Genomic DNA, 21,862 nt, shown 5'->3' with positions numbered 1-21,862 from the left:
GATCCAGGTGGGGGCATAGCTGTCCATACAGCCCAGACCAAGACCTGACAAGACATCAGATGCGATGCTTCCAAAGACAGAAGAGAGTCTGACGCCTGTCTGAGCTCCCCAGTCAAAAGTTCTGTGGCCTGGGTGCCAGGACAGGGCATGCAGAGATCACAGATGCTAACAATGATGCCAAGATTAATGACAGGCACCCCTAAGGTAAAAGACATGGGATACACAAACAACACACAATTCACAACAGACAAGTGACACGAGACACACCGGGACTGCTCTGCCCTGCTGCACACCTCAGCACTGTGATCAAAAGTGAGACTTGGCTTCTATGGGGCCTAAGGGGCCACTTCATTAACACCCCCCCACCTCCAAACTGGACTCAAAACCCCCTCCCTGTAATCCCCAAACCAGCACCGTGCTTTCAGCCCCTCTGTGGGTCATGGCCCTCTACTTATCTCTCATACATCTGGGGATGCTGGTCCCTGTCAGGTGCAAAGAAAGGCCACCTCATCAGATGGGAAGGTCCTGCTGGCACCGGGCTGGTGTCTCTCAGACAGCTAGATTAAAGAGAACCAAACATCAGTGCCTGAACTTGGCACCGCATCGGCCAAAACCCCACCACTCTGCTACTCACCGCGCTCCTAAGAAGGCCCGGCACCTCCTAACCCTGACCCTCTGCCACACGTGGAATGCATCTGCACCTGAAAGAAAGTTAAAACACATGTCAAACATCACCAGGATAACTCACAAGCTGCAAACACCATATGTCAATCTAGGAACAACATCTAGAGCCCAAGTACAGCCCACATTACAAATTTCAACTCCCCAAGGCTCGTCCTATTGCAGCAGGCCATGCGGCAGGGAAGAACAGCTCTGGCACAAATCTGTGCACACACCCGTGACACAGAAAGTGACAAACAGGGGGGACATGAAACACGACACATCATGCTTGTGGTGAGGGCCTCGAGGGGAAAAGGCAAAAGGGACCCCAAAGACACACCAGGGAGCACGGCACACCGGACAACACGACACAGACCGGAGCTGTTCTGCATTGCCCGCCTGAAAGCTGCCATCAAAAGTAGAGCCTCTCCCTTTAGCTGTCCTAAGAGGCCTTTGGAGAAGATTGCTTTCCCCTCTGCTCATTTTTGAATCTGTCCCAAGAACTCCCAATCTGCTACTCCACCATCTCCAGACCGCGGCCCCCGACTTATCTTTTGGATGATCGGTGAGGGGAATCCACGCTGCACCTGAAATGAGTCTGCCTTGGAGGGCTCTGTGATGGCCTGTGAGCCTCTCGGTCACTTGCAATCAAGAAAACCAAAACCAAAGAGTGAGTCCAGAGTTATGTGGGCCAAATCCCTGCAAGTCAGCTACTTGCCCTCTCCTGAGTGTGCCTGGCTCCTTCAGGCTCCAGCTTCATCCTGATTCCAAGGCTGTGGCCTTCATTAGGAGTGGCACCTGGGTTACAGAAAGACAAAGTTAAATGGCATTCCTCTGAGTGCAGTGGATCACCTTGTATGCTGTAAGCCATGGGAATGCCTCTGCTAGGCTTCTGAACAGCTTTGTGTGGGGGGGCCCTCAAATAAACACCCTTTCTCACCCTGCTGCCTGCAAACCCGCTCCCAAGAAATCCTAAACTGGATACCTGATCACCCTCCCTCTCCCAGGCACCATCCTCAACTCACCTGAAGCCTCAATCTCAAACATCATCCTTGACACTGGGCAAATCCCTCTTGTGACACGATGAATCTGCTGAAAAATAGTTGTGCTTGAGAGCTGAGCAATAACAGCCAATTCTCTCCACTGCTCACCTTGACTGCTGGCATCCAGATTGACTTCCTGAAAAGAAAGACAAAGAACAGAGCTGTAACACACTCACCATACACACTTCTGCTGCAGAGACAAATGGGGCCTCACCTGCTCGGGGCAATCCCCTCACCCGGGATGGGGCCCTCTGGCACACATTTAATCCATCTGAATCTGAAAAAAAAGTTAGGACAAGAGTCACACTCTTGTAGGATAACTGATGAGCTCCAGATGCCCTGTGCCCATCCACAGATCCCATCTAGTGTCCAACTACACCCCACATTACACATTCCAAGTCTCCAAGACTTCTCCTATCGCACCAGGCTGTGCAGCACGGCAGAGCAGCCCCATCCCAAATGTGTGCAGACACCCGTGACACAGGACAGACAGGACAGACAACAACAGGGGACACAACAGGAAAAGAAATCTCTTGGCAAGGAAAATGGCTGCAAGGACTGAGAGAATGCAAAAGGAGATGAGTGAGCTGAGACCGATGGTGAGCTGATGAGGCTCAGAAAACCCTGGGGGACGAAGATGATAACTGAATGATTAATTCCAAGAACAGCAAAGATGGATGCCTAGGAATCCTACTGTCAGAATGCTGTACCTAACCTCATATTATTACAAGTCCTAATCCACCACAATGGATCCAGGTGGGGCATAGCTGTCCATACAGCTCAGAACTAGACCTGACAAGAAATCTGACTGGATGCTTCCAAAGAGGTAACTTTTGACTGGGGAGCTCAGACAGGTATCAGAAACTCATATATGGCCTGGGTGCCAGGCCAGGGAATGCAGAGATCAGAGATGCTAACAATGATGCCAGGGGTACTGACAGGGCCCTCCAAAGGTAAAAGACATGGGATACACAAACAACACATAATGCACAACAGACAAGTGACACGAGACACACCGGGACTGCTCTGCCCTGCACACCTCAGCACTGTGATCAAAAGTGAGACTTTGCTTTTATGAGGCCTAAGAGGCCACCTCATGAACATCCCCCACCTCCAAAGCTGAATCAAAAACTCCACCCAGTATTTCCTGAAACAGCACCATGACTTCATCCCCACTGTGGGTCGTAGCCCTCTACTTATCTCTCATACAGCTGGGGATGCGGGTCTCGGGTGCAAAGCAAGCTCACCTTGTCAAACGGGAAGGTCCTGCTGGCACCGGGCTGGTGTCTCTCAGACAGCTAGAGTAAAGAGAACCAAACATCAGTACCTGATCTTGGCACCGCATCGGCCAAAACCCCACCGCTCTGCTACTCACCGCGCTCCTAAGAAGGCCCGGCACCTCCTAACCCTGACCCTCTGCCACACGTGGAATGCATCTGCACCTGAAAGAAAGTTAGAACATATGTCAAACACCACCAGGGTTACTCACAAGCTGCAAACACCTTATGTCAATCTAGGAATAGCATCTAGAGCCCAAGTACAGCCAACATTACAAATTCCCCCTCCCTATGGTTCGTCTTATTGCAGCAGGCCATGCGGCAGGGAAGAACAGCTCTGGCACAAATCTGTGCACACACCCGTGACACAGAAAGTGACATGAAACACGACACATCATGCTTGTGGTGAGGGTCTCGAGGGGAGAAGGCAAAAGGGACCCCAAAGACACACTAGGGAACACAGCACACCGGACAACAGGATACAGACCAGAGCTGTTCTGCACTGCCCGCCTGAAAGCTGCCATCAAAAGTAGAGCCTCTCCCTTTAGCTGTCCTAAAAGGCCTTTGGAGAAGATTGCTTTCCTCTCTGCTCATTTTTGAATCTGTCCCAAAAACTCCCAACCTGCTACTCCACCATCTCCAGGCTGTGGCCCCCGACTTATCTTTTGGATGATCGGTGAGGGGAATCCACGCTGCACCTGAAATGAGTCTGCCTTGGAGGGCTCTGTGATGGCCTGTGAGCCTCTCGGTCAGCTGCAATAAAGAAAACCAAAACCAAAGAGTGAGTCCAGAGTTATGTGGGCCAAATCCCTGCAAGTCAGCTACTTGCCCTCTCCTGAGTGTGCCTGGCTCCTTCAGGCTCCAGCTTCATCCTGATTCCAAGGCTGTGGCCTTTATTAGCAGTGGCACCTGGGTTACAGAAAGACAAAGTTAAGTGGCTCTGAGTGCAGTGGATCACCTTGTATGCTGTAAGCCATGGGAATGCCTCTGCTAGGCTTCTGAGACACCTTGGGAGGGGCTCTCAAATAAACAAATAAAGACCCTTTCTCACCCTGCTGCCTGCAAACCCCCTCTCAAGAACTCCTAACTGGATGCCTGCTCACCCTCCCTCTCCCAGTAACCATCCTCAACTCACCTGAAGCCTCAATCTCAAACATCATCCTTGACACTGGGCAGATCCCTCTTGTGACACGATGAATCTGCTGCAAAATTGTTGTGCTTGAGAGCTGAGCAATAACAACCAATTCTCTCCACTGCTCACGTTGACTGCTGGCATCCAGATTTACTTCCTAAAAGAAAGACAAAGAACAGCAGTGTAACAGAGTCAGTTGAGAGGTGTAACAGAGTCTGCTGCAGAGGCAAATGGGGCCTCACCTACTCAGGAGAATCCCCACACCTGGCATGGGGCCCTCTGGCACACATTTAATCCATCTGAACCTGAAAAAAAAGTTAGGACAAGAGTCACACTGTGGCAGGATAACTGATGAGCTCCAGATATGATGTGCCCATCTACAAATCCCATCTAGAGTCCAACTACACCCCACATTACAAACTCCAAGTCCCTGGGACTTCTCCTATCGCACCAGGCTGTGCAGCACGGCAGAGCAGCTCGGGCACAAATGTGTGCTGAGAGCCATGACACAGGATAGGACAGACAACGGGGACACAACAGGAACAGAAATCTCTTGGCAAGGAAAACGGCTGCAAGGACTGAGAGAATGCAAAAGGAGATGAGTGAGCTGAGACCGATGGTGAGCTGATGAGGCTCAGAGAACCCTGGAGGAAGAAGATGATTACTGAATGATTTATTCCAAGAACAGCAAAGACTGATGCCTAGGAATCCTACAGTCAAAATCCTCTACCTAACCTCGTAATATTACAAGTCCTAATCCACCATAATGGATCCAGGTGGGGCACAGCTGTCCATACAGCTCAGAACAAGACCTGAAAAGACGTCTGACTGGATGCTTCCAAAGAGAGAAGAGAGTCTGATGCTTGTCTGAGCTCCCTAGTCAAAAGTTCTGTGGCCTGGGCGCCAGGCCAAGGAGTGCAGAGATCACAGAGGCTAACAATGATGCCAGGGTTTCTCACAGGCCCCCCTAAGTGAAAGATATGGCATACGCAAACAACACATAATGCACAATAGACAAGTGACACGATGCACACCGGGACTGCTCTGCCCTGCTGCACACCTCAGCACTGCAATCAAAAGTGAGACTTGGCTTTTATGGGGCCTAAGGGGCCACTTCATGAACACACCACACCCCCCCCCCAAAACTGGACTCAAAACCCCCTCCCAGGAATTCCCAAACCAGCACCCTGCTTTCATCCCCTCTGTGGGTCACAGCCCTCTACTTATCTCTCAGACATCTGGGGATGCTGGTCCCTGTCAGGTGCAAAGAAAGGCCACCTCGTCAGCTGGGAAGGTCCTGCTGGCACTGGGCTGGTGTCTCTGAGACAGCTAGAGTAAAGAGAACCAAACATCAGTCCCTGATCTTGGCACCGCATCGGCCAAAACCCCACCACTCAGCTACTCACCGCACTCCTAAGAAGGCCCGACACCTCCTAACTCTGACCCCCTGCCACACATGGAATGCGTCTGCACCTGAAAGAAAGTTACAACATATGCCAAACACCACCAGGATAACTCACAAGCTGCAAACACCTTATGTCAATCTAGGAATAGCATCTAGAGCCCAAGTACAGCCAACATTACAAATTCCCCCTCCCTATGGTTCGTCTTATTGCAGCAGGCCATGCGGCAGGGAAGAACAGCTCTGGCACAAATCTGTGCACACACCCGTGACACAGAAAGTGACATGAAACACGACACATCATGCTTGTGGTGAGGGTCTCGAGGGGAGAAGGCAAAAGGGACCCCAAAGACACACTAGGGAACACAGCACACCGGACAACAGGATACAGACCAGAGCTGTTCTGCACTGCCCGCCTGAAAGCTGCCATCAAAAGTAGAGCCTCTCCCTTTAGCTGTCCTAAAAGGCCTTTGGAGAAGATTGCTTTCCTCTCTGCTCATTTTTGAATCTGTCCCAAAAACTCCCAACCTGCTACTCCACCATCTCCAGGCTGTGGCCCCCGACTTATCTTTTGGATGATCGGTGAGGGGAATCCACGCTGCACCTGAAATGAGTCTGCCTTGGAGGGCTCTGTGATGGCCTGTGAGCCTCTCGGTCAGCTGCAATAAAGAAAACCAAAACCAAAGAGTGAGTCCAGAGTTATGTGGGCCAAATCCCTGCAAGTCAGCTACTTGCCCTCTCCTGAGTGTGCCTGGCTCCTTCAGGCTCCAGCTTCATCCTGATTCCAAGGCTGTGGCCTTTATTAGCAGTGGCACCTGGGTTACAGAAAGACAAAGTTAAGTGGCTCTGAGTGCAGTGGATCACCTTGTATGCTGTAAGCCATGGGAATGCCTCTGCTAGGCTTCTGAGACACCTTGGGAGGGGCTCTCAAATAAACAAATAAAGACCCTTTCTCACCCTGCTGCCTGCAAACCCCCTCTCAAGAACTCCTAACTGGATGCCTGCTCACCCTCCCTCTCCCAGTAACCATCCTCAACTCACCTGAAGCCTCAATCTCAAACATCATCCTTGACACTGGGCAGATCCCTCTTGTGACACGATGAATCTGCTGCAAAATTGTTGTGCTTGAGAGCTGAGCAATAACAACCAATTCTCTCCACTGCTCACGTTGACTGCTGGCATCCAGATTTACTTCCTAAAAGAAAGACAAAGAACAGCAGTGTAACAGAGTCAGTTGAGAGGTGTAACAGAGTCTGCTGCAGAGGCAAATGGGGCCTCACCTACTCAGGAGAATCCCCACACCTGGCATGGGGCCCTCTGGCACACATTTAATCCATCTGAACCTGAAAAAAAAGTTAGGACAAGAGTCACACTGTGGCAGGATAACTGATGAGCTCCAGATATGATGTGCCCATCTACAAATCCCATCTAGAGTCCAACTACACCCCACATTACAAACTCCAAGTCCCTGGGACTTCTCCTATCGCACCAGGCTGTGCAGCACGGCAGAGCAGCTCGGGCACAAATGTGTGCTGAGAGCCATGACACAGGATAGGACAGACAACGGGGACACAACAGGAACAGAAATCTCTTGGCAAGGAAAACGGCTGCAAGGACTGAGAGAATGCAAAAGGAGATGAGTGAGCTGAGACCGATGGTGAGCTGATGAGGCTCAGAGAACCCTGGAGGAAGAAGATGATTACTGAATGATTTATTCCAAGAACAGCAAAGACTGATGCCTAGGAATCCTACAGTCAAAATCCTCTACCTAACCTCGTAATATTACGAGTCCTAATCCACCATAATGGATCCAGGTGGGGCACAGCTGTCCATACAGCTCAGAACAAGACCTGAAAAGACGTCTGACTGGATGCTTCCAAAGAGAGAAGAGAGTCTGATGCTTGTCTGAGCTCCCTAGTCAAAAGTCCTGTGGCCTGGGCGCCAGGCCAAGGAGTGCAGAGATCACAGAGGCTAACAATGATGCCAGGGTTTCTCACAGGCCCCCCTAAGTGAAAGATATGGCATACGCAAACAACACATAATGCACAATAGACAAGTGACACGAGACACACCGGGACTGCTCTGCCCTGCTGCACACCTCAGCACTGCAATCAAAAGTGAGACTTGGCTTTTATGGGGCCTAAGGGGCCACTTCATGAACACACCACACCCCCCCCCCCAAAACTGGACTCAAAACCCCCTCCCAGGAATTCCCAAACCAGCACCCTGCTTTCATCCCCTCTGTGGGTCACAGCCCTCTACTTATCTCTCAGACATCTGGGGATGCTGGTCCCTGTCAGGTGCAAAGAAAGGCCACCTCGTCAGCTGGGAAGGTCCTGCTGGCACCAGGCTGGTGTCTCTCAGACAGCTGTATTAAAGAGAACCAAACATCAGTCCCTGATCTTGGCACCGCATCGGCCAAAACCCCACCACTCAGCTACTCACCGCGCTCCTAAGAAGGCCCGACACCTCCTAACTCTGACCCCCTGCCACACATGGAATGCGTCTGCACCTGAAAGAAAGTTACAACATATGCCAAACACCACCAGGATAACTCACAAGCTGCAAACACCTTATGTCAATCTAGGAATAGCATCTAGAGCCCAAGTACAGCCAGCATTACAAATTCCAACGCCCCACGGTTTCTCCTACTGCAGCAGGCCATGCGGCAGGGCAGAACAGCTCCGGCACAAATGCGTGCACACACCCGTGACACAGAAAGTGGCAAACAGGGGGGACATGAAACACGACACATCATGCTTGTGGTGAGGGTCTCGAGGGGAGAAGGCAAAAGGGACCCCAAAGACACACTAGGGAACACAGAACACTGGACAACACAACACAGACCGGAGCTGTTCTGCACTGCCCGCCTGAAAGCTGCCATCAAAAGTAGAGCCTCTCCCTTTAGCTGTCCTAAGAGGCCCTTGGAGAAGATTGCTTTTCCGGCTGCCAATTTTCAAATCTGCCCCAAGAACTCCCAACCCACTATTCTCTCATCTCCAGGCCAAGGCCCTCGACTTATCTTTTGGATGATCGGTGATGGGAATCCACGTTGCACCTGAAATGAGTCTGCCTCGGAGGGCCTCGTGATGGCCTGTGAGCCTCTCGGTGAGCTACAATAAAGAAAACCAAAACCAAAGTATGAGTCCAGAGTTATGTGGGCCAAATCCCACCAAGGCAGCTACTTGCCCTCTCCTGAGTGTGCCTGGCTCCTTCAGGCTCCAGCTTCATCATGATTCCAAGGCCTTCATTAGGAGTGGCACCTGGGTTAGAGAAAGGCAAAGTTAAATGGCATTCCCCTGAGTGCAGTGGATGACCTTGTGTGCTGTAAGACATGGGAATGCCTCTGCTAGGCTTCTGAGAAGCCTTGTGTGGGGGAGGCCTCAAATAAACAAATAAAGACCCTTTCTCACCCTGCTGCCTGCAAACTCCCTCCCAAGAACTCCTAACTGCTCACCCTCCCTCTCCCAATCACAATCCTCAACTCACCTGAAGCCTCAATCTCAAACATCATCTTGGACCTTGGGCAGATCCCTCTTGTGACATGATCAATCTGCTGAATAAAATGTTGTGCTTGACACAGCTTGGAATTTCAGGGAGTTGCACTCCTCAATTAAAAAAAAAAAACAAAACAAAAAAAACCCAACAAAACCAATCCCAAAAACAAACAAAGAAAAAAAACCAAACAAACAAAACCCACACAAACAATAAATCCCAAAACACCTAACTCCCCACAGAAACAAAAAAACCACAGAAAACATCAAAAAATCCAAAACCCCCACAAAAACCAACTAAAAACCCCAAAATGAAAACCAAAAAAAACCAAAAATTCCACCAAAAGAAATCCAACCAAAAAAACAACCAGAGCAAAACTAAAAATTACAAAAGCACCTTACCACTCCTAAACACAAAACCCAAAATCACAAACCTAAATACTCCCTGTATTCCATGCTGTTTTCTTCACAGAATCTTCCAAGCCTCTGTGCTTTAGATGCCCAGAAACACCTGCTGAAAAGATGCTGAGACGGGCTGAAAAAGCCTCTTCACTGAAATGAGGAGAGCTCTTAACCCAGCACATCCCAGAGAGGGAATGAAGCCCCTCAGCCACGGCTGGAGTTAATATACCCCTGATTGTGCCCGCCTCTCGTTCCCATGCCACCCGGGAAAAGGGAGGGGGCGAATCCCACCAAGCCCTCAGAGCAGCTACAGCTGTTTGGCTCCTCTGACTCACATTCAAGGGCTGTAAAGGGCTTGTTATAGAAGAAAACTTTTCAGAAAAGTAACAGTGCTTTCTTTTTTTGCAACAACTACTTGGAGCAGAAGAACAGAAAACTGGCAAGATATAAAACTTTGTGGTAAGGTTACATAGCTAGATCAATTGGGTAATTGGGTAATTTGCTGTTACCTTACATAATTATTCTGTGTTTACCAAAAGCCATCTAATAAATTCACACCCAAAACTCCAGCAGCCCAGCTGGCCCTACCAAATCTCTATGTTTATGCATACAGTAAACAAAACCAAAATCCCAGTAATACCTATCAGAAGTCTGTGAAAGAAACCTCTTGAAATTGATCCTACCTCAAATACAAAACAACCCATGCAAAGTTAGCTTGACTCAATAAACAATTTACACAGAGCTAATAACACCAAGAAATAAAACAGCACACCATATACCACCAAAGAATATAATAGTGAAGAAAAAAGAAACCACTTTTTTTTTTTTTTTAAAGCTTTTGCCAGGACTCCAACAACAACTTCTTCTCCTTCTGAAATGTCCCTTCTCCTTCCCAAATTCCTTACAACTTCTGAGTTTACATCCAAGCAAAAAGCAAAATTCGTGCACTTGTGCGTTCGATGCTCCTGCCAGATTCTCTGTTTCCCTCCACATCTTCTTACACTTTCAGTCTTCACTCTGTCCTGCCGTGATGAGTTTGACGGACGAATTGGTAAACGTTAAGAGAGGATTTCCCTGCCTCCCTCCCCAGAGCTGGTTTCCTTAGTGCATTTCACTCAATCCCAGGCCGGCAACGATGCACGCTCACCTCAAGCGTGCAAGGCTCACAGCTGCTCGGCTAAATGCGGCTGTAATCGGCTAAACTCGGCCATTGTCATCTGCATTCGGCTGGACTCGACCCTTCGGCACGGATCGCCTCGCTTCGGCCGAACTCGGAGCCGCTCTCTGCGCTCGGCGCGGCTCGGCTCGCTTCGGCCGAACTCGGAGCCGCTCTCTGCGCTCGGCGCGGCTCGGCTCGCTTCGGCCGAACTCGGAGCCGCTCTCTGTGCGCCCGGCGCGGCTCGGCTCGCTTCGGCCGAACTCGGAGCCGCTCTGTGCGCCCGGCGCGGCTCGGCTCGCTTCGGCCGAACTCGGAGCCGATCAGTGCGCCCGGCGCGGCTCGGCTCGCTTCGGCCGAACTCGGAGCCGCTCTCTGCGCTCGGCGCGGCTCGGCTCTCTTCGGCCGAACTCGGAGCCGATCAGTGCGCCCGGCGCGCCTCGGCTCGCTTCGGCCGAACTCGGAGCCGCTCTCTGCGCTCGGCGCGGCTCGGCTCGCTTCGGCCGAACTCGGAGCCGCTCTCTGCGCTCGGCGCGGCTCGGCTCGCTTCGGCCGAACTCGGAGCCGCTCTCTGCGCTCGGCGCGGATCGGCTCGCTTCGGCCGAACTCGGAGCCGCTCTCTGCGCTCGGCGCGGCTCGGCTCGCTTCGGCCGAACTCGGAGCCGCTCTCTGTGCGCCCGGCGCGGCTCGGCTCGCTTCGGCCGAACTCGGAGCCGATCAGTGCGCCCGGCGCGGCTCGGCTCGCTTCGGCCCAACTCGGAGCCGCTCTCTGCGCTCGGCGCGGCTCGGCTCGCTTCGGCCGAACTCGGAGCCGCTCTCTGCGCCCGGCGCGGCTCGGCTCGCTTCGGCCGAACTCGGAGCCGCTCTCTGCGCTCGGCGCGGCTCGGCTCGCTTCGGTCGAACTCGGAGCCGCTCTCTCCGCGTTCGGCTGAGCTCGCCTCGGCTCGGCTCCCTGACGGCGGGCAAGCGGCGCCGCCTCACGTTAAACTCGCCCGGCTCGGGGCTCTCCTGCTGCCGCGTCCCGCGGGCGGCCCGGCCATCGCACGGACACGATCGGGAGCGCGGCGTGGCACAGGAGCTCATTGGGCAGTGACCGCACTCGCGCTAATTAGCGCGCACGAGAGCAGCGGGCTCGGTTCGGCTGAGCTCGGCTCCGTTCAGGCAGCCTCGCAAGCCTGGCCTCGGTTCGCTCGAGGCCGTCAGGTTCCGCCGGTCTCGCCTTGGTTCGGCCGAAGGAGGCGTCGTTCGCTCGTGTTTTTACAAATATCTTTCTATATTGACTGTATATTTCTATATTTAATTTTATACTTCTATAATACTTCCATTATTCCAAATAAAAACCCCGTCTCTAACCAAATAAATAAAAAAACCCTTCTTTTAAAGGATACTGAAATATTTTTTATTTATACTTTGTATAATTATACATTCATATTTTAATTTATCGTTTCTTTGGATGTATTACATTAATAATGATATATTATATATATAAAATTTTAAAATAGATTTAAATTATTATTTAAATTATGTATAATATCTACTGCTACAACTAATTTTTTCTGATATTTTAAATTTTTATATTTATCTGTATGTATTTATTATATATTTCTAAACTTAGATTTCTACCTTTATATTATTTGCATTTATAATTTTTACAATCAAAACACTGCCTATTGACCAATAAAGAAAACCCGCTTTATTTAAGTATTTTAAAAATATTTTCATGTTTATAATTTTCATATTTATATTTATAATTTGTTCAATATTACATGAGAACACACCTGCTCCTGCACCGCAGTGGGGCCCCCTCTCCTGGGGACCTTGGGGTGCCCCAACGGCATCAGAGCCCCGAGTCTTCACCCCCTTCTCCTCTATTTAGAAACTACACTGGAACTTTTTTCTGGAAATAAAGACATTACCTAAATCCTCTCCCCGTGTCCTAGACAGATGGATATTCAGTTATTAGTTGGCTGGGCAGCAGTTTCTTAAATAGAATGATAAACAAGATGTGAACATTTCAGCTACAAGCAAATAGGCAAATCTGAACAAGGTACTGGTGGGCGACCACTGAAGTTATTTTGAAGGAATTTTTTAAACAATAAAATATTGATACCACAAAAATAAAGCAAAAAGCTAACTACTGGCTAAGAAAAAATTAACTTTTGACAGCAACAACATTCCAACCACACAGGCTTTTTCCCGATGTCATACCTTATAACTACCTCTCTTGGGAATTCTCATCATGTATCCCAAAAGGAATAAATACCTCAGAGCGTCCTAAAGCAAAAAGTAGCACACATGAGCTCCTCACACTCCCGGGAGGCCTGCACAGCGTGCACTGAGTCTGCAACAAATTCTGCTCAGTGAGAGTCTGCAAACAAAGGTTCAATTGATGAATTGAACTGATTGTAAAGGGAGGTTTTCTAAGCACAGAAGCACAACAAAGAACAAGCAAAAACAATTCTTAAAAAAAACCTGCAAGTTTTATTTAGCATATATGCGACTGATTTCCACCCTGTGGCTTCTCACTTTGATTCGCGTCTGTAGGTTCAGGAAGATGACAATGCACACTCTGCCCTCCCTGAGCCCCCCACAGCAGCTGAGCGCTGCTCCGTGCGCTCAGATCGTCAGGAACTGGATTGCCCGCATGGACTGGAACTGCTCTGCTGCAGATTCAGGAGAGAGAGGCTGGCTGAGGCGTCGTCCCAATTCCATTTCTGTGTGACGAGAAGCGGTTTGTTCCCAACGGGTGCAACAATCCCCAGCTCGCTTCCATGGTGAGTACCGATGGCACACAAATGGCAGCCTGAGGAAATCGTGTTCTGGGCTCTAAGTGGTCGGGACAGGGTCTGATTTTTTGTTTTGCATCTGTATGATGATTAGTACGACAGGGCCCTGATCGATGACATGGCAGCACAGAATTAAAAACTCCTCAATAGGATTACATCGACTTCTAGGAAAAGACAAAAGCCTAGGACCCTTCTGAAATCTATTTTTAATGCGAAGCACACGGATTGTCACTATGCTGTGCCTTCCAGCTTTTCAAAGCAGCTTACCTCTGAAGACCAGAAAACATTTATTTCTACAGAAACAATGGGCAACCCCCAGGCTAATCTCAGCACTACTGTTTAATAGGGGATCTGCCAGCGTGCCAGTCCAGCTTCAAGTGTGCTTTATTTCAGTCTAACATCCCCTCAAAATTCTTCTCACATCTCCCAACCCTGACATCTTATTTTTCCCTAAAGCTTCTCATCATTAGCAATTTCCAAGTAACATGGTATTTTTACAACATTCAAAAATGTCATGCTGGACTGTGCTAGAGAGTAATTTGCAAATATAAGCTTAGCAAAGTTTGAATTGACTTGTCCAGAGAAAAAACCTACAAGTGAACACCTACACCTGCCTACAAAGAGCTAACAAGCCCCTGGCAGCTGCCAGCATCAAAGCACAGCGGATGTTTCTAATACAGGGTAAGGATAACAATATCACCTTTTGTTCTCTCCAGCTTGTTTTCCCTGCAGTCATATTTTGCTTCTTATGATTTTTTTAGTCTCTGCATCTTCTTGGACAGCACCGAGCCCGACGACAAGGATACGAGAGTCTTTCCCTGCCGTAGGGAGAGAACCAGGAAAACAGTTAAAATAAGAACAGGGTAGTTTGAAATTCATACTTCCAATGAGAAGCAGCGCCTTACAAACAGAACAAAAGTAAACAAAGCATGGTACCTCCCTGGGGACAGAAGACTTACAAACTCTCCAGGATTTACAATTCTAGCGACCAACCCCTTCAGGACGGCAGCCAAGTGTCCCATGAGGTGGTGCTGCACCAAAGAACGATCTGAGAGGTTCCAAAGAGTGAAATGCACAATATTTTGCAAAGCCGTAAAATCTTGCAAAATAACAAAAATACAATAGATGTAAACTACAGGGTAAGAGTACAAGTGTTCACTTTAAGAGCTGGAACCATCCAGGTGAGCACCTGATAACTGGATCCTCACCAGAGTTTGAACCCTTCAGGACACAGAAGGGTTTTCCCCAGAAATTTCACAGACTGAGTTTTGATAGAAGTATACTTGCCAGACCCTCAGAAACATCACCCATTCTCCAGGTGTCTGGAGAGAACTGCAAATGGCTCTCACGTAGTTTGAGCTAGCTCTGTAAGGTCTCAGGGTGAATTTCACCAGATGCAACCAAACTGGGCAACTCCCAGTGGGACAGAAGGAACCCAAAGCTTGGGTTCGCAGAGCTGCAGCAAATACTGAGGAAACAAACATAACAGCGTAAAAAATAATAAACCATCCTTTTTTTTTCTCTTGCTTTTGTTTTTTTCTTATTCAGATCAGCATAGCAATTAAAGAGAAGGTGAAAAACTCACCATTACTGAACATTTCATCATCTGTAGGCTGAGCATCCTTAGCACAGAGGACTCCAAAGTTAAAATTCACCGATCCCTGGGAAATAAAACCAAATATTGTATGATAAACAATCAAACAGCAGACGTAAAAATTTGTTTCCTCTAAGGACTTTCGGGTACGTATGTACCTTTGCATACATCCAACACATTGGAACATACACTTTATACCATCTCCTAATAAGTAAAAATTTACCTTTAAACTTTGATAGTACAGCATAAAATTATGAACTTAAATTGGTGATCTGTTATTATTAAGTTGGTGCCTAAAGTTATTTCTGCTGTCAGGTTCAAAAAAACATTAATTTTTTTTACTGGAATGAGCAATTGATTTCAAAGTCATCACAAGCCCACCAAAACACAAAGCAGTATTCACTGGATGGGTCTGTGAGCTAGAAGTAGTTAGGCTTGTACTTCCCTCTTGCTATTCCAGAACCAATAAATCCTGTCAACAAAACCAGGATCTATGGCCCACTGCTGTGAAAGATTCTACGAGGATGATGGTTTGATTTGTGTTTAGAAGTTTTGATTTGAAATGGCCAGTTCAATGGATAAAGACAGTTTAAGTAGTATTACATTGCTATTATTATTATTTCTATTATTATTTTTACTATTACTACTGCTATTGTTATCATCTGCTACTGGAAGAAACAAACCAATAGTACCTATACTTAATTACTTTTATTTCCAGGAAATAATAAAGAAAAAGAACCAAACCAAAAAAAGTCACTTCCTACCTTTTATATCAAGGGATGAAAAATTGCTCTTGGGCTCTTCTCCAATTTATCAAGACTCATAGCACTGAAAGGCAAACAAAACAGTGCTTTATAGAAGGGCAAGTGCACATTTCAAGGCTGAACCACCAACTGATTGCAGTGACAGCAGTTACAACATGAATCGTTCCCAGAGCCTCTGTTAAATGGAATGTTCTGTGGAACTGCCGTTTCTTTCCCAAAACACTAACTTCCAACACTTCCTAATAATATTTTGTATTTTAAAACAAAAGAAGTTAGTGAGACTCTGTGCGGAGGTCAGGTTTAAATTTATTTCCTTCTAAAGCACAGAGCTCTGTTCCATCACCCTTCACTTCGGCTCTACACTGAATCGTGGTGAGCATTTGAGGAGTGCTCAATAATCAATTCTATTTCTCTCTTTTTCTAGCTCTCTCTATTCCTAAATCATTCCAGACAAGTCAAATGAAAAATGAAAAAAACAAGTTCAGCATCAAAGTCACACTTTTTCCCGTTGTCTGGTCAAGAACAGGCTCTAAATCCACTTACTGCTGCCTTCAACGATTCAGACTTGCAAAAGCAGTCTTACATATTTTACAGGTTTATCATAAAACCCACAGAACGCAAGCTCTGAATTACAGGAAAAGGTACACAGGCAAATATCTAAAGGGATCACTTATTAGTAAATACATACCTGGGTAGAGATCGCACTGAGAACCTTTCTGAGGGACTCTAAGGGACGCATGTTTTCTGAGCACCCTATAAACAAGAAAAGCTAGGATATAGTACAGGACATCCCCACTTTTTCTACATATTCAAATGGTATTTTTAATAAAAACAATTCAGTTAAAAAAGAAGGAAGAAAACCAAGCTAATTTTACTCAGCTGTATTTACTGCCGATTTAGAGAAAAATCCCGGGCAGCGTCGGCCGTTGCGGCACACGTCGCGCCGGCAGCAGGGCCTGCCGGGAGTTGGAGTCTCGGGCTGGTAGCCACTCATGTGCCGCGATAGCCGTTGCGTCACACGCCGCGCCGGCAGCAGGGCCTGCCGGGAGTTGTAGTCTCGGGCTGACAGCCACGGCTCCGTCCCCCGCCACCGGGAGCTGCAGTCCCTCCCGGGCATCAAACGGGTCCTTCGCCCCAGGGCGGGGAAGGACCTGAGGCAGGACCGCTCCTCCCGAATGCCCTCTCTTTTCCCCTCCAACTCTTTTTCTTTTTTTAACGCTGTTTTTCACCCCTTTCCCTTCCCTTCCCTTCTGCTCTCCTGCTTTCTTTCCTTTCCTTTCCTTTTTTTCCCCTTCCCTTTCCCTTTCCCTTTCTTTTTCTTGTATTTGTAATCTTGGTTTTCCTTCCTAGCTTTAGAATCAAAAAGCAGCAGTAGTAACTTTCTGGCTACCTGGGAGTAAAAAAAACCCCAAAACTATAATGATTGAAAGAAAACTATTTATTCCCTGGGAGCCTGAAATTTTCTACTGCTGCACATGACACAGAGCTTTTTATTCCTTCTTATATACAGTTGATATTTTATACTCGCTTTATACACCGCCCCCTGCCGTCTGCACCGGCGCTCTGCAGGCAGAGTGCTGCGGCGTCGTTCGGTTCTGTTTAAATAAACTCGGCTAAATTAGGCTTGGTTCGGCTTAGGTCTAAAATCGTTTCGGTTCGGCTTTTCGTCTAAATTCGGCTTTTCCGGCTCTTCGGCTGAACTCGGCCCGGTTGGGCTAAAGTCGGTCATATTCGGCTCTTTGTCTAAATGCGGCCAATGTCGGCTACAGTCGGCTATCGGTTACACTCGGCTATCATCGGCTCTTCGTCTCAAGTCGGCTGTGTTCGGCTACACTCGGCTCTTCGTCTCAAGTCGGCTGTTCGGCCACACTCGGCTCTTCGGTGAAACTCGGCTATTTTCGGCCACACTCGGCTCTTCGGTGAAACTCGGCTGTTTTCGGCTACACTCGGCTCTTCGGGGAAACTCGGCTGTTTTCGCCCACACTCGGCTCTTCGGCTCTTCGGAACTATTCGGCCCGGCTCGGCTCCCTCAGGGCGGGAAAGCGGCTGTCAGAGGACCCCGGCACAGCGAGGCGTTTCCCCACATGCCTGTCACAAACCCGCCGAAATACGCCCGCCCGCGGCGCCGCTGAGACGACAGCATGTGTCGGGTACACTTGAAACGTCACAGAAAATACCACCGGGGCCGCGCCGGGGTCGGTATTCCATGCAGGCAGTCCACTGACACCCACCCCGGTCCTCCACTTCCCCGCCCTTTTCGCCGCCCTGTTGAGAAGGTCAACCAAAAGTCCGCGACATCCGCGACGCGCCACTCCCAAGGTGGCGGCCTCTCGGCGCAGGGCTGCAGTACCGCGCTCTGCCCACAAGGCGGCAGCACTGCCGCCCGCCCCAGCCGGGGGCGCAGCGCGCCTCGGGGCTGCGGGCAAGCAAGGTGGCAAAAAAGAACAGGGGCGACCCCCGCCAAAAACTGCTCTGAAATAAATGCCAAAAACCTGCCTCTTACCCCACCAGAATCAAACAAGGCCCCTTGCTTTAAAGCCATGTTTAAATAAATTTTTTATTTCCATTTTTCGTATTTATATTCACATGCATAGCTATAGTGGACATTGATGTAGCATGTAATTTATATAACATTATTCTATTTCTATTATTTATATTTACTTATATTTTGTGCTTTTATAAATATCTTTCCACATTGATTGCATATTTCTATGTCTAAAATTACATTTCTATCATGCTTTCACTATTTAAAATACAAATCCCATCCTAACTAAATAAATACAAAAAAGCTCTATTCTTTTAAACTACATTGAAATATTTTTATATTTATAGCGCTCATGACTATATTCACATTTATATTTGCAGTTTATACTTAAGTATTATATTAATCATTATGTATAACATGTATCCTATTCAAATAAGAGATAAATTATTTTCCTAATTATGTACCATATCTGCTGCTACAACTTATTTTTCCTTACATTTTTAATTTTTATATTAACCTTCAGCTATTTATGATCTATTTCTATTCTTAGATTTCTACCTTTATATTATTTGTATTTATAATGTTTATACTAAAACACCTGCTTTTGCCAAATAAAAAAAAAATCCCCTTTATTTTAAACTACTTAAAAAAACCTAGAGTATATCAATCTGGTATAACATATAACAAATGATAGATATGATAGATGTAAAATTGATATAAATATTGTAGTGTATTATGGGAAATAAATAAAAATCAGGGTTCCATAACACAAGTAATACTGTATAAATGTTATATTTATGTTATTTTATATTTCAAATAATTTAACATTTCTTTATATATTTGCATATACTTGACAAACATTTCTATATTTATACTTGGGTTGCGATTTTTTTCTGGGTGTTTTCTGGGTCTTTTCTTGCCCTTCTTCGAATTTTTTTCTGGGTTATTTCTTGTCCATCTTGGGGGTTTTTTCTGGGTTTTTTCTTGCCCATCTTCAGACTTTTTTCTGGTTTTTTTCTTGCCCATCTCAGAGTTTTTTTTTGGGGGTTTTTTCTGGGTTTTTTTCTTGCCCATCTTGGGTGATTTTCTGGGGTTTTTCTACGTTTTTTTCTTGCCCATCTGGGATTATTTTCTGGGGTTTTTTTCTCGTTGCTTTCTTGCCCATCCTGGGCTTTTTCTGGGTTTTTTTCTTGTCCATCATGTGGTTTTTTTTCTGGTTTTTTCCTGCTCATCTTCGTCTGGTTTTCTGGGTTTTAAGCCAAAATCGGTACATATCATGTCAGTTCATGCAATACAACCCGGCTGGGGATTTTTTATTCTAAATTTAACAAGGAGTCGCAAAACCTGGAAAGCAAAAGTCACACACACAAGGTTAAATCCAGTCAGCATGCATTCACACACGCAGAAACGAGCAGACACAGACAGACACAGCCACGTGCTCTCACACACGCTCACACAATCTTTCCACTTAAATGCTCACTGCGGCCCTTACTCGAGATGCTGAAGAACGTGCTGTGACACATCTTCTGGCTGCCGCTCCTTGAGGTAAAATGGCAGATCCTGGGGAAATCAGCAGCCTCGGGGACCTGTGAGACGACAGGAAGGGTCAACGAGTGGCTATCTGACAGCTAGGACTTGTCTCCTCTCTGGACTGATAAATTTTCTACCCAAAATCCAATAGAAGACAGATGTATAGGTACATAGAACATAAGCCACCATAGGCAGATACAATACAAGCCAGGACTTGCAAAAATTCTCTGGAAGATGAATTCTTGCGCCCTATTCCCTTTCAGAAGAAGGAACCTACACAACTACTGCAGTCATCTGAGGAGGTGCATCTGAAAAAAAAGTTAGGACAACAGTCAGACGGTTCAATGATAACTGAAGAGCTCCAGATATCCTGTGTCCATCTACAAATCCCATCTAGAGTCCAACTACACCCCACACTGCACATTACAAATCCCCGGGCCCTCTCCTATTGCACCAGGCTATGCGGCACGGCAGAGCAGCTCGGGCACAAATGTGTGCTGACAGCCGTGACACAGGATGGACAGGACAGGACAGACAACGGGGACACAACACAGACAGAAAATTCTAGGCAAGGAAAATGGCTGCAAGGACTGAGAGAATGCAAAAGGAGATGACCGAGTTCAAACTGATGGTGAGCTGATGAGGCTCAGAGAACCCCGAAGGAAGAAGATGATAACTGAATGATTTCTTCTAAGAACTGCAAAGATGGATGCCTAGGAATCCTACGGTCAGAATCCTCTACCTAACCTCATATTACGCCAAGTCCTAATCCACCAAAATGGATCCAGGTGGGGGCATAGCTGTCCATACAGCCCAGACCAAGACCTGACAAGACATCAGATGCGATGCTTCCAAAGACAGAAGAGAGTCTGACGCCTGTCTGAGCTCCCCAGTCAAAAGTTCTGTGGCCTGGGTGCCAGGACAGGGCATGCAGAGATCACAGATGCTAACAATGATGCCAAGATTAATGACAGGCACCCCTAAGGTAAAAGACATGGGATACACAAACAACACACAATTCACAACAGACAAGTGACACGAGACACACCGGGACTGCTCTGCCCTGCTGCACACCTCAGCACTGTGATCAAAAGTGAGACTTGGCTTCTATGGGGCCTAAGGGGCCACTTCATTAACACCCCCCCACCTCCAAACTGGACTCAAAACCCCCTCCCTGTAATCCCCAAACCAGCACCGTGCTTTCAGCCCCTCTGTGGGTCATGGCCCTCTACTTATCTCTCATACATCTGGGGATGCTGGTCCCTGTCAGGTGCAAAGAAAGGCCACCTCATCAGATGGGAAGGTCCTGCTGGCACCGGGCTGGTGTCTCTCAGACAGCTAGATTAAAGAGAACCAAACATCAGTGCCTGAACTTGGCACCGCATCGGCCAAAACCCCACCACTCTGCTACTCACCGCGCTCCTAAGAAGGCCCGGCACCTCCTAACCCTGACCCTCTGCCACACGTGGAATGCATCTGCACCTGAAAGAAAGTTAAAACACATGTCAAACATCACCAGGATAACTCACAAGCTGCAAACACCATATGTCAATCTAGGAACAACATCTAGAGCCCAAGTACAGCCCACATTACAAATTTCAACTCCCCAAGGCTCGTCCTATTGCAGCAGGCCATGCGGCAGGGAAGAACAGCTCTGGCACAAATCTGTGCACACACCCGTGACACAGAAAGTGACAAACAGGGGGGACATGAAACACGACACATCATGCTTGTGGTGAGGGCCTCGAGGGGAAAAGGCAAAAGGGACCCCAAAGACACACCAGGGAGCACGGCACACCGGACAACACGACACAGACCGGAGCTGTTCTGCATTGCCCGCCTGAAAGCTGCCATCAAAAGTAGAGCCTCTCCCTTTAGCTGTCCTAAGAGGCCTTTGGAGAAGATTGCTTTCCCCTCTGTTCATTTTTGAATCTGTCCCAAAAACTCCCAACCTGCTACTCCACCATCTCCAGACCGTGGCCCCCGACTTATCTTTTGGATGATCGGTGAGGGGAATCCACGCTGCACCTGAAATGAGTCTGCCTTGGAGGGCTCTGTGATGGCCTGTGAGCCTCTCGGTCACTTGCAATCAAGAAAACCAAAACCAAAGTATGAGTCCAGAGTTATGTGGGCCAAA

General features: G+C 47.9%; 1 long non-coding RNA gene across 1 annotated transcript; it reads right to left on the bottom strand.

Annotated features, from left to right (window-relative positions):
- Window positions 1-13,190: 13,190 nt before the first annotated feature.
- On the bottom strand, window positions 13,191-15,776 carry LOC131568996 (uncharacterized). The gene is made up of 4 exons (XR_009275757.1): window positions 15,711-15,776; window positions 14,938-15,013; window positions 14,053-14,820; window positions 13,191-13,369 (listed from the first exon to the last, which is right to left on the bottom strand). It is a non-coding gene; the product is annotated as an uncharacterized LOC131568996 (long non-coding RNA).
- Window positions 15,777-21,862: the final 6,086 nt, after the last annotated feature.

Source organism: Ammospiza caudacuta, chromosome 28 (assembly GCF_027887145.1).
Source record: "Ammospiza caudacuta isolate bAmmCau1 chromosome 28, bAmmCau1.pri, whole genome shotgun sequence".
NCBI lineage: Eukaryota > Metazoa > Chordata > Aves > Passeriformes > Passerellidae > Ammospiza > Ammospiza caudacuta.
The sequence above is the reverse complement of the archived record's forward strand: the minus strand, read 5'-3'. Positions and strand labels throughout refer to the sequence as shown.